The sequence below is a fragment of the Adiantum capillus-veneris genome, chromosome 1, assembly GCF_014529385.1.
Source record: "Adiantum capillus-veneris isolate H3 chromosome 1, ASM1452938v2, whole genome shotgun sequence".
NCBI lineage: Eukaryota > Viridiplantae > Streptophyta > Polypodiopsida > Polypodiales > Pteridaceae > Adiantum > Adiantum capillus-veneris.
Genome location: NC_140931.1, coordinates 153,887,243 through 153,905,045, shown reverse-complemented (window position 1 = coordinate 153,905,045; position 17,803 = coordinate 153,887,243).

Below are 17,803 nucleotides of genomic sequence, written 5' to 3'. Positions count from 1 at the left end.
AAGAATGACTTTATCTACACTTTTGGGCAGCACCGGTCCACCCAAGAAGCGTGATAGTGTCTTGAATGTGTAAGTTGCTATTGAACCCTCTTGTGACATGGAATTGTGAAAAACTACTATCGGCGACTCGCAAAGCTTCGAAAGGTACTGCGCTAGGGCGGCATCCCTTCCACGATACTCTCGAGTCCGCCGCCGAAGGAAGTCATCCTTGTCAGCAATCCAAGACTGCACATATCATGTCAGAAGTGACACAAAGAGAGAGAGAGAGAGAGAGAGAGAGAGAGAGAGAGAGAGAGAGAGAGAGAGAGAGAGAGAGAGAGAGATAGAGAGAGAGAGAGAGAGAGAGAGAGAGAGAGAGAGAGAGAGAGAGAGAGAGAGAGACAGTTACCATGAATCTCTCATCCTACAGAAAGAGGTTTTCCTACCACAAGTCTACAGATGTAGTTGACCCCTGACCTGAATGGTTAAACCAATCCTCCACTTCTTTGTTACTTGTTGATGGTCTTAGGCTTTGTCTTATTGCTTGGAAGGTGGCTTTATCAGGTAGTGTCTCCTTGTATTTTTCAGCTTTCTCAAAGCATCTTTGGAGGCATTCCATTGGATTGCTGGATGTTTCCATTGCCTCATCATCACTACTATCCTCTGAAACAAATCCACTCCTCTCCTCTTGGACTCTGGAAATAATAGCCAGGGAGAAATCCTCCCTTAAATAAAAGACACTTTGCACATCATGTAAGAAGATATAGGTCTTGTCTCCAATCCTGAAGTCAGGCACAACAGGCAACATCATCTGAGCATGCTTCTCAGTGAAGTTACTGACATCCAATGGAAGTTTGATTTCTGTGGTTTTCACAGAGAGCATCTTACTTATTTGTACTTCAATTGCCTCAACCTCAAGGTCGACTGTGTCTTCAACCTTCTCGACTTCTTGTATATGAGTTGTCTCCTCGCATTCTTCATCTGGTGCTGCATCCTGCTCCTCTAACACCTCATCAGGATTCTGCATGAGGAATCCAAACAGGCTGTTCAGGTAAATCATAAAGCCAAAGGCTTCCTGAATGAGTTTGCATTCTTTTTGGTGCAAAGGGCAGGCTGAATGTCGGCAAGAAGGTGGTAATTTCCTATACTTCTTCAGTCCCTTTCTCTTTCCACCACAGTCATTTAAATGCACAAGAGTCATAGTAGGCAAAACAACCCTCCCTACCTGCACCATCACTTCAAACTTATCTCTGTAGGACTGCAAGAAATTACTGTGCTGAGCTAACAGGTCTTCAATGTCAAACTTTGGATTAAACATAGAATGAACTAGATCAAACTTGTCCCCAGCACCACAAGATGCTGCAAAATCAAATAGCCTCTAATCAGTTGCAGCTGGGTCTTCCAGAGAAGACACATCCTCTTTGGCTTTACATTTAGTTGCACAGGGACTACTTTCTAGCACATATGCATCATCTGAGAAGTCTATATTCCTCTTTCTTGTATTTTTCTTCATAAGTACTGTACAGGGTGAGGGAGCCTTGTAGGGTGAGGGATCCTCTTGCCCTGGTGACCTCTCTGATTGATCTTCACCAATTGACTTTTCTTCAGATATGTCCCGACAAAAGTCAACAGTTCTTTGGGCATAAACATTAAGCAACTGAGCCTGCAAAGGTTGAAATCCTGGCACAAGCTCTGGGTCTGGTTTCAGCCTCTTCTGCCTACTGGACCTTAATCCTATTCATCAGGAAACATGACAAGTCTCACTCTCTCTCTCTCTTTCTCTCTCTCTCTCTCTCCATATATATATATATATATATATATATATATATATATATATATATATATATATATATATATATATATATATATATATATATATATATATATATATATATATATATATATATATATATATATATATATATCTGTCTCTCTCCAAAGCATAAACAAAAACACACATAGTCTCTCTCTCTCTCTCTCTCTCTCTCTCTCTCTCTCCAAAGAACACTAAAAAAATACACATAGACTCTCTCTCTCTCTCTCTCTCTCTCTCTCTCTCTCTCTCTCTCTCTTTGTATGTGTCTCTTTAAACTAAAGGCGCGCAAGGACGAAAACGTGCTTTTTGCAACTCTCTACGCGCACCCTAAGTATAATTGAGAGAAAGGCGCAAGGACGAAAATGTCCTTTTTGAGGGAGTCATAACTATACTATAGGCGCGCGGAGAGAGCTGCAGCCAAAGTTTGGTTGGCTCTACGCGCCGTTAGTAACGGGGACAGAGAGGGGAGGGAGAGAGAGAATGTGTATATCTCTGTGTGTGTCTGTGTGTATGTGTGTGTGTGTTTCTGTCTATGGAAGTATGTGTTAAGGTGTGTGTGTGTGTGTGTGTTGAACAACAGTCTGGATTTTCCTTTGTTTACACACACACACACACACAATTTGTACCAACTGTTGGAAATACAGAGAGAAAGAGTGAGAGATCACCTTTTGTTGGTGGGGTTTGCAAAAACTCCAAGGGAGGTGTCTCTTCCATTGCTTTTTGTCTGTCAAACTGACTCTGTCTCTCTCCCTCTCTCTCTCTCTGAGAGTAAGGAGTCCCTCTCTCTATCTCTCTCTCAATCTGTGTCTCTCTCTCTCTCTATCTCTCTCACAATCTGTTCTCTCTCTCTCTCTGTCTCTCTATCACTCTCTCTCTTTATCACTCTCTCTCTTTCTATGGCTCTCTCTCTCTCTCTCTCTCGCTCTCTCACTCTCTCTCTCTCTCTCTCTCTATTGTTCTCTCTCTTTCTCTCTCTCAAAATCACACTTATAACGGATACACACGGCGGCGCCCCACGTGTTACTATAAATTAGAGTATAATTGCATGTTGTCACACGTGCGGTCATTATTGAGACCGTATACTTTTGTACGTCATATATAGAGGTCATGAGAGAGAAAAACCACACCTCGTGAAAGAGAGTGAGTGAAAGAGAGAGAGAGAGAGAGAGAGAGAGAGAGAGAGAGAGAGAGAGAGAGAGAGTGCAAGAGCTGTCGTCTGCGTCTCCGACAGCAAGCCGACCCATCGACATAACGAAGGTCTGCGACCTCAGGAGGTTTGGCCCTCTCTCTCTCTCTCTCCCTCTGCCTTTGCCTCTATCTCTCTCTCTCTGTTTCTGTCACTGTATCAAGCTCAGTCTTAACAAACAACACACACAAACAGTCACAAACACAACACACACACACACACACACACACACACAATCACAAACACACAGACACACATATAAAACATACACACACACACACAGACACAAATATAACATACACACACACAGACACAAATATAACATACACACACACAGACACACACACACACACATAGAGAGAGACACACACACAAATCACAAACACACACACACACACAAATATAACTTACACACACACAAATACAGACACACACACACACACATAGCCTCTCTCTCTCTCTCTCTCTCTCTCTCTCTATACTAAAGGCGCGCGTAGAGAGGCATAACCGATGTGCATGTCTCTATGCGCGCCGTTAGTATTGTGCATTGACTAGTGTATGTGTGAGTGTTATAGAGAGAGGATGTAAGGCGGGGAGAAGAGAGAGAGAGAGAGAGTGCGTATTTCTTTTACCTTATACTAACGGCGCGCAGAGGTGTTTGTTGAGGTCAAATTGTGCTCCAGGCGTGCCTTTAGTAATGGTCTCTCTCACTCACTCTCTCTCTCTCTCTCTATTTAAATATGCTAAGCTATAGAAAGGAGAGAGAGAGAGAGAGAGAGAGAGAGAGAGAGAGAGAGAGACTCCTCTTTTTGTATACAGTGAAATGGCTAGAACAAAAGCCACTGCAAGGAAGGCAGGCAAGGGACCAGGATTAGCAGCTAAAGCAAGTAGCAGATCTGCAACCCCAAAGAAAAGACCTGGAAAACCCAATAAAATTCAGAAAGGTCCAAGGGTGAAGAAGTTACAAACCTGCATGGGACTTTTCAGAGAAATCAGAAAGGCACAGAAATGTGTAGATTTATGCATACCAAAGCTGCCCTTTCAGAGGATGGTGAGGTCCATATGTGAAGAATCTACCTGGGGCACCAAAAGGTGGAAGGTGGTGGCATTAATGGCTCTACAAGAAGCAGCAGAGGACTTCCTACTGGAGTACTTCAGTGACATGACCATTGTTGTAGCCCATGCCCACAGGGTTACTATAATGGACAAAGATAGTGAGACACTGAAAAGAATAAGGTGGAGGTATGACAAACTACTGGTCCCCAATGTCTGCAGGGATAAGAAAATGAGGGAAATTTTGTTATACCCCCCGGAGCTAGTGCCACAACTCACAGTTGTAGATGTCACACATGATGTGAATACAAGGGCAAGGGCAGAGACTATTGCTCGCCAAACAGAGGACATGAGGGAAGCAGAGCTTAAGGAGAAAGCAAAAGTAGCAGTGGAGTCCCAGAGGCAAACAGAATGCAATGTGACCCTATCCATAGAGGCAAGCAATCGAGAAACTCTACTTTCAATGAAGGATGGTTTGCTTGCAGAGATACCATTTGTAGATGGAGCCAGAAAGCTAGCTCTGGAAAAAGTGGACATTAATTTATTGCAGAATCCAGATGCTAAGATTTCAGACACAATTATCTATGCTTGTCTTAAGTAAGTCTTACTATCTTGCTAGCTTTGAAAACTTGGATAATAGGTTTGCTAACTCAGGTAAAGTCTATGCAGCCTGATCAAAAGTCAACTCCCATTGCACACCCACACAGAGGTGTTTCTTCTTGATCCACAAATGTCAGTGATTATTAGACAAAAGAACAATCCATCTGGGACCTTTGAGAGTTGGTTTCTCCACTGTGCTATGCTGGAAGTTACTGTCATCATCTTTCCATATGAGAACAACCATCACAGGAGTCTCATATGCCTTGATGTTGACCAACCAGTAGTGTGGGTGTTCAATTCAATAAAAGGAACCCACCCTGAAATTAGGCTGTAAGTGTTTTGTATCAGAAAGTGTTTCTTATAGATATCCATGTAAATTTGAATCCTCATGCTAACATCTTGACATTGGTTTGTGCAGTTGTATAAAGAGGTTGTTGCTTGCCTATGGCAAGCTATGTGGAAGGTATGAACTATACAAGGCCCCAATCAAAGATGTACCTGTCCCAAATCAAACCGATGGAAATTCTTGCGGCTGGAGATGTCTTCTCCATGCAGAATATGTCCTGCAAAGCTACTTTGCATTAAAACCTTTCATGACTAAGGTACCCATTTGGCAATGCATTCAGTTAGTTTTGGTTTAGTTTATAAAAGAATTCTCACCATGTGGTCTTTCAATTTTACAGAGTGCTTTAAAAAACTACACATATGATTATTTGCAAAGATACCGGGTAAGTTTAATACAACACCTGCTTACTATGTCTAGCCCCAAAGAGCTTGAAGATAGCGGCTTGGATGACCGCACTATTGATCTAACAATACATGACGTGCCACCACGACAAACCCCTGCATCCGATACAGTGGAATCACAACGGGCCGAGGGGGTCATATTAGCAGAAGATGAAAGAGCTGAGGATGAGGAAAGGTCAAATGAGCATATGGAAGGTGCTAGTGTACAACCAGAGGAGACAATGAAAGAGCCAAGTCAGCCAGTGGAGGAGCCAAAAGAGCCTATGGCTGAAACCCAAGATGAGGAAAGCAGGCCTATAGATGAGCAAAAGGATATGGATGAGGAAAGCAGGCCTAGGGATGAGCAAACTGATATGGATCAGGCAAGGATGTATGAGGCAAGCCGGTCAACCGAGGGAGAGGAAAAGACCTTGGAGGAAACCTTGAATGAGGCAGAAAGAGCCATGGGGGAGACCCCTGATGAAGATGTGAATGATGACTATGAAGATGTGAATGATGAAGCTAAAGCAGAGGAGAGCAACAACGACATCAACACTACAGAGACCCAGTATGGACCCTTGCTAGCTGTAGATACGGTTGTTCCGGTAATGTCTATTCAAGTATGGGAAAATATGTTCAGCTTCTAAGTACTTATATGTACTTGTCAACTTTTACAGAGGTTGATTATCTTGGACGTCAATGGATTGCTGCTGATGCGGGTGCTTCTCGGTGAAACGGGACCCTTTGAGGATTTGCAAACGTTTCTGATGGGAACTTGTCGAGTCGTGGTTCGTCTAGGAACCAAGGAATTTATTCAGTTTCTTCTTTCGCGCTTCAGAGTTTCCATATGGTCTTCAATGCAAAGGCAACACTTGTCGCCACTAGTTACAATAGTTTGCAGTGTATGCGACGCTCACACGTCAGATTTTGCCTTTTTGTATGATCAAAGAAAATGCGTTACCGTTGAGGGCCACTACCACCCTAAAAAACCACACTTACCTCTTTTGTACAAACCGTTTAGCCAAATCAGTGTACCCTTTGATGCAACTAATACACTACTGATTGATGATACTCCTGAAAAGGGAGAACTAAATCCGTCGGGAACAACTATCTCACCACCTTCTTTCGAGGGGCATTCCTTCGATTTTTACCTTGAAGACATTCTGATTCCATACTTACAGAAATTGTATCTCAGTCCATTGTTCACGGACGAGTTTGTACTTTCTAATGAATTAAGATGACTCTTCTATCATGTCTTTGTCTTGTCTAACATTGAGAGAGAGAGAGAGAGAGAGAGAGAGATTTGACATGGTAAAGAAATGTATTTCAAGCACACTTTTTCACAGGGCACAATTGAAAAATGATCTCAATAAACTTCATGTATTGAAAGTCATTTGTATACACTTGGGTTCACAAGAATATCTGTTACATTGACACTACTTCAACCCGACCATCCAACTCTTTGCACAAAATATCTTTTTCCCTTCGCTGCATCACCTTACGGCCAGCTAGGAAAAAGGAAAAATCTGATAGGTCCTTGTCCATTGACTCTTCAATTATGTCATGCCGCAAATGCTGAAGACTGCATAGCTCCCTTATTGTAACCACCAACAATAGGCCATGCTCTTTATCAATCACTTCCACATCCATAGCAGGATTATCTTCCAAACCTGCAGAAACCTAGTCCATAGGAATGTACTTACCATTGAGCATTTGTGATCGCATATACCAAAACGAGAGTAACAGTGATTGGCTTGCAATCATGTACTTGACAACTAGAGTATCAAGCACGACCTCGCACCGTAAACCAATCTCTTCCTTTGCATACCATCCTCTGTCAAGAAGTTTGTCACAGGATGACTGCTGAAATGACTTGCACATGAACATAGTTTTCGTAACATGGATGTTGTAGCTATGAAACAACTCTATGAAGAGTTCAACAGGACAAAATTTTGCAATTCTAACCAGTTTGATGGGAATAGAGCTACGTAGAGACCTTTGTATATCCTTGTAGAGCTTACTTCGCATTGCCTCCACCATTGTTTCCTCGGGAACTGGCCAGTCCACAGTGTTCCAATCGGTTGGTAGAGGCACTTTCACCAACATGCCATTCTTATTCCCTGAGCTGAGTTGGTAGAAGTGGTCATAAAAAAATATTCCCTCATCAGCCAGTCTTTTGCTGCTCCTCCCTGAATACTGTAGAGAACCAATGTGGGCATGAACAACATGGAAGAGGCCTATTATGCAATCCACAGGCTCCCATTGCTCATAAGAAGAGGGATAAACATCTTCAATATATATAAGAAGAGTTAAACTAAGAGTATCAATAAGCAAAAATGACAAATCTAATGTAATTGAGCTGTGAAGAATGGAGACATTGCTCATAACAAGCGGGAGAAACATTGCAAAATATATAAGAAAAGTTATGATGAGAGTATCAGTAAGTTCACATGTCAAGAGTACTTACAATTTCAACGTGGTTGATGTATATCTGATACATTTCCACCGTTTACTAAGAGTATCAATAAGCAAAAATGACAAATCTAATGTAATTGAGCTGTGAAGAATGGAGACATTGCTCATAACAAGCGGGAGAAACATTGCAAAATATATAAGAAAAGTTATAATGAGAGTATCAGTAAGTTCACATGTCAAGAGTACTTACAATTTCAACGTGGTTGATGTATATCTGATACATTTCCACCGTTTGCTATCACCTCTGGACGGGTAAACACATGCTGAACAAGAACTTCCTTTACATATCTTTTGCCGATTTCAACTTTGAAACCCAACACTCTTGCCTTCCATGCTGAGCGGTAAACGTTGATACCACTAGACCTCTTGGGTCTTCTTGGTTGCATGAGGACCCATGAACCTTTGTTTATCCTTTGTCCAACCCATTGGTTCTCTGCACTTATTGAAGTTGATATTGTAATTGAGGATATGCTACTACTTGGCCTTCTAGGCAAAGTGCAGTTGTTGGTTGTTGGTGTGAGAGACAGTAAACACCTGGAGCTTCTTGGGCGAGAAGACGTGGAATCCATAGCTCTTAGAGAAAAGCTTTAGTGGAGGGAGATTCACTTTGAAAGCATTCTAATGGAGGGAAAGTGTTTTAGAATTCCAATATCTTGTGCGGGCTTAATGGTCACCCTCCAATACGTTAATGACCATAAGAGAGTATCAGAAGTGGGACCACATGCAAGCACCTAAAAGCTCGGTAAAAGGAAGGAAATTACGATGCTACAATCCTAGATTCGTGAAAGTTTTATGCTATTTTCCTATTTTTTGAGTCTTTCCACGTACTTTCCTACGTAACGTAGCCGTCGTGCTCATTGGACGCGCTCTATTATTCGCTCTCTTCATATGGCCCTCCAAATGACCTTTGAAATTTCCTAATGCCCTTTCGGAGTGATGAGAAGAAGGACTATGGATTGATTGTTTCCTCTTTGGAGGAGTTGGCGACCGTCTAGAATTCCGTCTTCATGGAGCCACATCTTTAGAGGAACTTAGGGATTTGCTTCTTTCTAGTTCTTTGGATTCCTCCTCTCTTATGGGAGAGAGTCTTCTTTTGGGAGTCTCATCAAGAGGCCTCCTAAGCTCTCTCTCCTCTTGAAGAGAAAGAGAAATCCCATAAGAATGAAGTTGTTGAGAGTAGCTTGGCTTGCAAAGAAATTTTTCCCATATCTTGTTGCAAACTAGTAACAAGGTAACTAACAAACATGGGGTCATCATCATTAGCACCTTCATGTGCAAAATCAAAGTTATCACTGTTCATTCTACTCTCTTGGTTATTTTCAACCATGCTATCTTAACTTATGTATAAATTACTTTATGCTTTGGTACCCTCAAAAACCTTAGTTGCCACTCTTCTTTACCTTTGAAAATTAGTTCTCAAGCAGCCACACAAGTGGTTTAGACATTGTTGCTTGCAAAGACCAGTGGAGAGGGTCTAACATTGCTTGCTTGATTATGGTTCCTGTTGAGCTTGCTAGTAGAGCAATAATGGTTAAGACAAAGGCAAGTCCCAAGAGACTCCATTATTAAGAGTGTAGTGTTCCCAATGGTGTACCTCTACCTAAGTCCTTTTCAACCAAGATAATAGATCTCTATCCCACTTACCCTATTGCACTGAACAGGTCCAACCTTTCATAAAAAATTTAAAGAACTCTCTTCTTAAGCAAGAAAAGAGAAACCAATAGCTTGGATACCAATGTAATGGAAATGGCCTATGAACTTTGAGGATACAAAAATTAAGAGAATTATAGTGAGAAATTTCATGACACTACTTTGAGAACATAGAGGGTGAACTTTTTTAGCGGTAGCAACATAACCATTATACTTAATTAACTTGGCATGAACGATACTTTTGCAAGAGAGAGAATTAGAGAACATGACAACAAATGAGGACTGGATTTATGTGGAGCCAATCCCCCTCGGGGGGGTTCACTATATGTAAACCACCTATACCACGTGCGTTCAAAGGGTATTTAAAAAACCCCTTATCTATAAATTTTGAACTAATAAAACATACCCTCTTTCTTTATGAACTTATGGGTTTTTTTCCAAAGTGAAATTAAAAAACCCCTTATTTGAATATATTTATGTAAATTTACCCAAAAATTTTGAATTAAAAAACCCCTCTTGTTGAACTCTCATGGTACACTTACATACATAGAGGTGGACCCCCCGAGCAATCCCCTCTCCAATAGGCTTTTGTATTATAGATTCTCTCATAAAGAGAGACTTGGTACAATACAATCTTTGTGTTCCTTGTGACCTAGGTGTTTTAACAAAGATGGGAAACTTCATGCATCACAAGAATAACATAAGCCTTTGTATAAGCATTAACCATCCTCAGCCTCAGTCCCAAGGCCTCAAAAACGTTCAAAGGTGGAGAGAGCTAGCGGGGGAATTAGGGTAGGGAAGAAGAGGAAGAAGTAACATACGAGAAAGAGATAGTTCCTTACTTATCATCACTCTTCTTGCATAGCATAGCATAATAGCGTAATATTGATGAAGAAGATGGCAAGATTAAGCATTGGAGCATGGATCTTGGTTGGATTTGCATTCCATAGCCAAGAGTGAATGAGGGCTCACCCCCCCTTGAGTAGGAATCTAGTTTGACTTTTGGAACTCTTCAAGCCCCTTAAGAACCTTAGTCATGGAGAACCTTAGCACCTTAGTCAACAAGCACGACAAGCACCCCAATCTTGGGCCGGGTTCCCACCTCAAGCACATACCTAGATTTCCTAAGGTCAAAGGACTTTTAACACTAACTTGTGGTGGAGGTCTTTAATGAAGCTAGCCCTAGGGTGTTTAATTGAGTTCCATTAGCTAGCCTTGCTCTTTGACAGACTATCTCTCATTTGGACCCCTTTAACCTTGGCCCCTTGTTGAGATAGATCCATAAGCACATGTCTATATTCTAACCCTTGTTCCCGGTTATTCTCCAAGATTAAATGATCAGGTTAATATGAGAAAATCATTTGGTTTGGTTAGATATTAGATTTTATGAAAAAATAAATGAGGCTACTTAGAGTGCATAGGTATGTAATCTCAACCCACATCCTCATCACATAATACACCAACTTAAATCATATGGGGAGGGGTACTATCATATGTGGGATAATGAGGTACACAATGGAGAAATTATACAATGGTGATCATTCCATGAAGCTCTCATGGGTCTCTGTAGTATGGCCTCAATGTCCCTCCATGGTCAGCTCTTAGGGGAAACATGCTTGATGTCTGATGCTTTCTAGCCTCCAATCTCACATCCACGGGCATAATGAGTGACCAAGCTACATGGTTTGATCATGAAGGTTACCCCAAAGAGGGTGTGACTAGGTAGCCTATGGTGGGCCATCTTGAGTAGCCCCAATGTAAAAAGTAGTGATTTGACTTTGCATGGATGACTGTGTAAGTCCTCTTCTTCAAAGGGTAATCTCTTTGAATCTATAGATCTCTAGCAAGAAGAGACATAGGCACATCTGATCATAGTAATCCATGTTGTGGGATAAGGGACCAAAGCTCTCTTTGCATAAGCAATGAAAATTCCCATGGATCTCATAGTATGTTTTGAATTGGTAGATATAATGCTCCTTTGTCACCGGCTCTCTCTAGTAAACCTAGCATAAGCTCTCCTCTAGGGGTATACCTTTGTATCAGCAAGTTGTTTCTATCTCCCTCTAGTGAGGTGAGGTGCATAGCTGACAAGTGGACGTCTATATACATGCGGAATGAGTTACACCCATCGTCTATCGTATAGAGAAGATGGTCTCAATAAAAATATATCTTTGGTCCCAATTGATGTGATAGAGATAGGAAAGTCCTCCTAGTGTCTACTTGAATGAGATAATGTTTGATATTATTGTGAATCTTTGAATGTGTGAGGGTGAGGGATGGTGCGTTTAGGGAATACTGAAAAGGTAGTAGCTTGTCCATAGTAAATTCATACAACTTAAACCAAGATGTTATTTGTGCACACACACACACACAAAGAGCGAGAGAGAGATAGAGAGAGATAGAGAGTCCAAGCTCAACGTATGAGACAAATCAAATATATATATATATCTCCTTTGTAGAAAGAGAGAGATAGACATGTATACTTATGTGTGTGTGTGTGTGTGGTGTATACTTATGTGTGTGCGTGTGTGGTGTATGGGTGTGAGACCATACATTAGTACCTAGTTCTACAACCACTATTGGATGCTAATGATATTTGTGGGGTGTCACATTATTTAGTTAATACTACGCATGATGGTGTTGGTGGTTATATTGTCTTGTGGATGACTACCATGAATCTATACCTTGCACTTTTTTCTAATGGTGAATTTGGGATGAACCTAGATTCATCTAGGTATAGTTTCTAGTTGTTTAGTAGACATGCACACTTAACAATTGTGAAGTTTTTGCCTGATGTACAATGAGTTGATAGTGTCGTAATTCTTTCTATGTTCTGGGGTATGTACGCCATATCAATTACCTTATTTTTGTGCTAATCCTTTTTCTATTTCTAGGCTTTATTATGATTGAGTCTACATTGCATCTCTAGAGTTATGATAGGAACTCAATACATATATCTTTGTATCGATGTATGCTTATGTGTATGTGGTGTGTGGGTGTTTGGGATCCATAGTTACCAGAAAACTCCATTTTGCGGGATATTGGGTTGCAAACTCCATTTCCAAGGTCCCACATTTCTTGTTTCCATTTTGTCATTTATTCGAGGAGTTCTAAATGTTTTATACACAATTGATCTTTAAAAAGGTGTTTCTAAAATGTTTCAATAAAACTACTATGTGACCGTGCACTGCTACGGCCAAGAAAAGCATGGTTATTGGATCTCTCTCTCTCTCTCTCTCTCTCTCTCTCTCTCTCTCTCTCTCTCTCTCTCTCTCTCTCTCTCTCTCTCTCTCTCACTCACACACACACACACACACACACACCCCAATGTCCCTTTTGGATTGTTCCTATGTTTTTTAAGATTCCGTTCTCTCTCTCTCTCTCTCTCTCACACACACACACACACACACACACACACACACACATTGATAGGGATAGTGTGTTAATATCACTATACTGATATTGGTGCTACTTATGCTCTGGTAACGGAGCTCCTTTTACCATCCGGTTTCTTGATACAAAGAAATGTGGCTCAAATGTAGGCTTGTATGTGCGCACAAAAGACTTGATGGAGTTCTCCAAAAGTAACTCTGAGTACTACACTAAGTTTATTTGGAACATTTGCAGGTCTTATGTCAAATGCGCTTGTCGGTTTCTTGACCCTAAGGCTTCTTGTGAACCAAACATTATCAGGTTTGATCATGCTATATGGTATGCCGGCAATAACTTCGATCTCATGGTTCTTGACACTCCTTTAGCTCACTACCTCTCTGTCTTCTGCTCTTGTCTTGGAGGCTACGCCAAGGAACTTGTGTTAGCTCAGATGGCGTTTATTCAATTTTGCTCCCTTATGCTTTCTCTTCTTAAAGACCTAGTTGCAGAAAAACTTGGGCTTCTTTTGACTACTTATGGTAACTACCTTGGGATTAAAACTCTCTAGGCTTGCTAAACTTAGTATGGATGCTGAAGATTCCCCTATTTTGAAGATTCCTCCCCCACTTCTGCATACACATCTTTTTTGACTCCAGTCTCTTCTTCTACTGAGTTGTATGGAGGGAGAGGGAAAGCGAGAAGCATGATTAGAGGGAGAGGAAGAGGATATCTTGTCAAACACTTGTTGGATTTGTAATTGCAAGTATTGTGTAATGAGGTTGGCAGAATACATCTTATTTCTCATGAGGACAGTGGGCATGGAGTTTTCGTTCATTGCGTCTTTGTCAACAAAATTTTAAAATTATTTTCATCTCGTTTTATATTTAACAAATGCTTTCTCTCTACATTTGATAATTTGGATCTACTTAGCCAAGTTAGGATAGGGTGGAGATTTACTGATTCCATATGACATCTAGTATACTCTTATGAGTTTCTTAGAAAAGAAAACCCCTTATCATGTGATTGTCACTTATGGAATGAGGTTACAATTGGATTTGACAATGCTGGAAGGCATATTTGTACCATGAATCTTTCTATTATTGAGAATAGATTTGTAAGATTCCTCCTTTCTAAAGGCCTCAACCACTTAATCCTTGTCTTGCATTTAAAGTCTAGCCGGCTTGGTCAAAAAACTCAAATTGGAGCTATCAATTCAACAAGAATTGAAAAAAACATTGGTAAATGTCTTTCCAGTCTAGTTTCACAACTCCCACATGACTAGATAATTACTAAGTCAACTTGGCTCACCACTAAAATTTCCTCAGCCTTTCACAAGCTTAAGTCAAAATGGTTCATTGTGGGTTTAGATAAGGTATCTAAAACAACATCTGCCATCTGCAAAAAGCTTGCCTTTGAAGTAGCAAAAACCGACTTAGAGGTAATGAGTTATGTTACATTGTAGAAGACCTGGATATTATCATCCAAAGAACATGTAAACATATGATTGAGATAGGATTTTAGGAAGAAACTACCAAACTTCCCATCCTGTTTCCAATGTTTAAAAGTCATAAAGGTAAATTTTGATGGATCTCAAATGCTTCCAATTGCCTTTTTTTTTCAAGATTACAAATCATGTCATGGAAGGACTTAATTTGATAAGTGAAGAACTAAAAAACATCTTTTCTATTAAAAGAAAAGATGTAAGGTGCTTCTGACAAGTAGACATCAACCCTTTTGGATAGTTGGTAACTCGGTTGATGTCATCTTAAACCTACCATCTACCATTATTTGGTATATACAACATATATTACCCAATTCTATGAAAATATCCGTTTAATAGGTGAATATGGTCTCATAAATGTATTAAATTGTCTTGTAGACCTGGCTTTCTCTAATAAAGCAAAAGATGGATTCTCTGGAGTCTCCTTTGTTAAGACAACCAGGTGGGTGAAGAAAGTGAGCAAGGCTTCACCACTTCACATGAAAAGTAAACAATTTAAAATAATCATTCAGTTGGTTTTGAACCACTGCTATGTTGTACTTGGTAATGACTGGTATTGTTCCCTGCTATGTTTAACCTTTAGTTACTATATTTTGAATATAAATGGATTATTAGGCAATCTTCCCAAGGAGAAGGACTCTCTATACTTATAAAGTGTAATCACACTTTTAGATTTATGGATTACATATTAAGTATTAATAATCCCAACTTTTCTTAGAAAGTGTTGGATATCTATCCTGCTGGCTTAGCAAATTGAATCCACATTTTTAGAACAAGTTACTTTCAATGGTATTGCCTTCACTAAATGTACTAACTATCTGTCCATTGAATTGATTATTGACACTTGCTCAGTTGGTAACTTTTCTACTAGATTTTTTTGGAAACGGGATCACCTTAGGCTTACTGCTACTAAGTTTGTATTAAAAAAGAGCAACATACCATTCAAAATGTCTCTACATACCTGTTTAGGTATTCTGCACTTAATTATCCACTCTTCCTCTAATGTATTTTTAGCCCTCAAAGAAACGAAGGACCTTATTAGGAAATTCAAGCGTAAGGCTTCCATAATCGAGTTTTCATTTCCACCATAACGGCAGTTCTAATTAAACAAGAATGGCCTAGTGTCAAGTTTGATGTTGCATTACTTAGTCTTTCACTGAGAAAGTAGGCCCATATCTAATGGGCCTACTAGACTCATTAGTTATGGTGCCTGGGTAAGGGTGGGTAGACACACACACACCCACACACACACACATTTGTAGGGATAGTGTGTTAATATCACTATATTGATACAGGTGCTATGTGTGCTCTAGTAACAGAGCTGATACTAGTACTGGTGCTACTTGTGCACTAATATTGGTATTGGGACTATATTATACTAGACTAGTACTGGTGCTCCTTGTGTACTCATACTGGTTCTACTTGTGTACTGGTAGACTGAGACACACACACACACACACACACATCGATAGTGATAATGTGTCAATATCACTATGCTGATACTGGTGCTACTCGTGCTCTGATACTAGAGCTGGTACTAGTACTGGTGCTACTTGTGCATTGGTATGGGTACTGGTACTATATTATACTAGATTGGTGCTACCTGGGCACTAGTACTGGTACTGGTGCTTCTTATGTACTGATATTGGTGCTACTTGTGAACTGGTACTGTATTGTATTGGCACTGGTACTGTATCGTACTGAAGTGGTACTACTGCTACTTGTGTGATATATAGGTACTAGGACTGGTACTATTTGTGTACAATATTATATTGAGCGAATACTACTACTACTTATGAGATATACTAGTACTGGTTATGTACAATAATTATACAAAACTCGTACTAAGTGCTACTTGTGATACTGGTACTGGTGCTATGCGTGCATTGGTACTCGTACTAGTACTGTTTGTGTACTATAATATACAAAATTGGTGCGACTTGGGGACTGATACCGGTGATACTTGTGTACTAGGATTGTACTTGTACTCGTATTGGTACATTATTTTTTTGAACTGGTAATGGTGCTACTTATGTACTGGAGATACTGGTACTGGAGTAAAAATTGGGTGGACCATTTTCCTGGCTAGGATAATGTAAGGATAGTGTGTAAATGTCCTTGGGCATTATTTAATGCGGCTAATGGGCCTAGGGAATCTTCGGCGTATGTTAGTAGGTAAATCAATAGAGCTGCTATTTTGGGGGTGCCTTAAATGACACCTCATTATTCATAAATAGACAGCTGATATGAACAAAAGTAGGCGGCCCTGACCTTGGCAATTTGGCCTCTTCTGCATTACACCATACTGACCCTCCTGCAATCTGTGCTAGTGCGTTTTCTAAATACCCCAGTTCTTCCCTCTTCTCTCTCCTCTCTCACACACTTCTCCTCCCTCTCTCTCTCTCTCTCTCTCTCTCTCTCTCTCTCTCTCTCTCTCTCTCTCTCTCTCTCTCTCTCTCTCTCACTACCTTTCCATTCCACTCGCGCTCTATACGCGACGTTGATGTAGTTGAAGGAGGGCAGCCTCATCATTGTGAAGGAAAGATGCCACTAAATGTAACGGCATTGACACATTGTATTCCTCTTGAGACTTGGCTTGCCACACTGCTATAAAGGGAAAGCAGCCTCAGGCTCCCAACCCCATAAAGGTGACCTTTCATGCTCACTTAGCATTGGTACTGTGTGTCTTTGGTGAGTGTGAGTGCTTGTTTTCTTTGAGATTGGGTTTTTTCCGCAAGGGAAATCATTTAGTAATCGACTATATGGCTAAAGGCAATGATAAGCATGATATTGTGGAGTTGGTGGCTCCGACTCCTTCTCTGGTGACATATGGAATTACTATGGATTACTGTCCGTATGGTGTATGTGATTCACTTCATGTTATGGTACCTTCTGCAAATACTGTAATGTTACTTCTAGTATGCCATGTATGGCTATGGATTGGTTGGTTTATTCACCATTAAAAAAAGCTTTCAATTTATTGTTGATTCATAAGGATACGCAACCGTTTGTAGGTACAGCTTGTGTTAGTGGTTTCTTTCATAAATAGGGTTTCTCTATTGTTGCATGTATATGGTCCTATCAAAGGCCTGGTTTGTTTAACATGGAAAGAAGGTAACCTCTGGCAATACTAAATGAATGGTGTCGTTAAAAGCTTAACAGTATGATCGAAGGTTTTCTTACTTCTTGATGAAGGCCCATATATGGTAGGTATGGCCTACATGTTGGGTAAAAAACTATGGCCTGGTGTAGGTAAAAAATCATCATTAGCAGGTGGATGATTGTTTCTTTGAACCTTTGGTTAGGATTGGATGATTAAATTTTTTCTAAACACGATAGTGTTAAACATACTGGTTTGTTAATAACTTTGACCTGGTTTTTAGTTGTTAAAGCTACTATTGCAGTAGGTTTATACTATTGAAGGACTTATGGGGTGGATACCAAG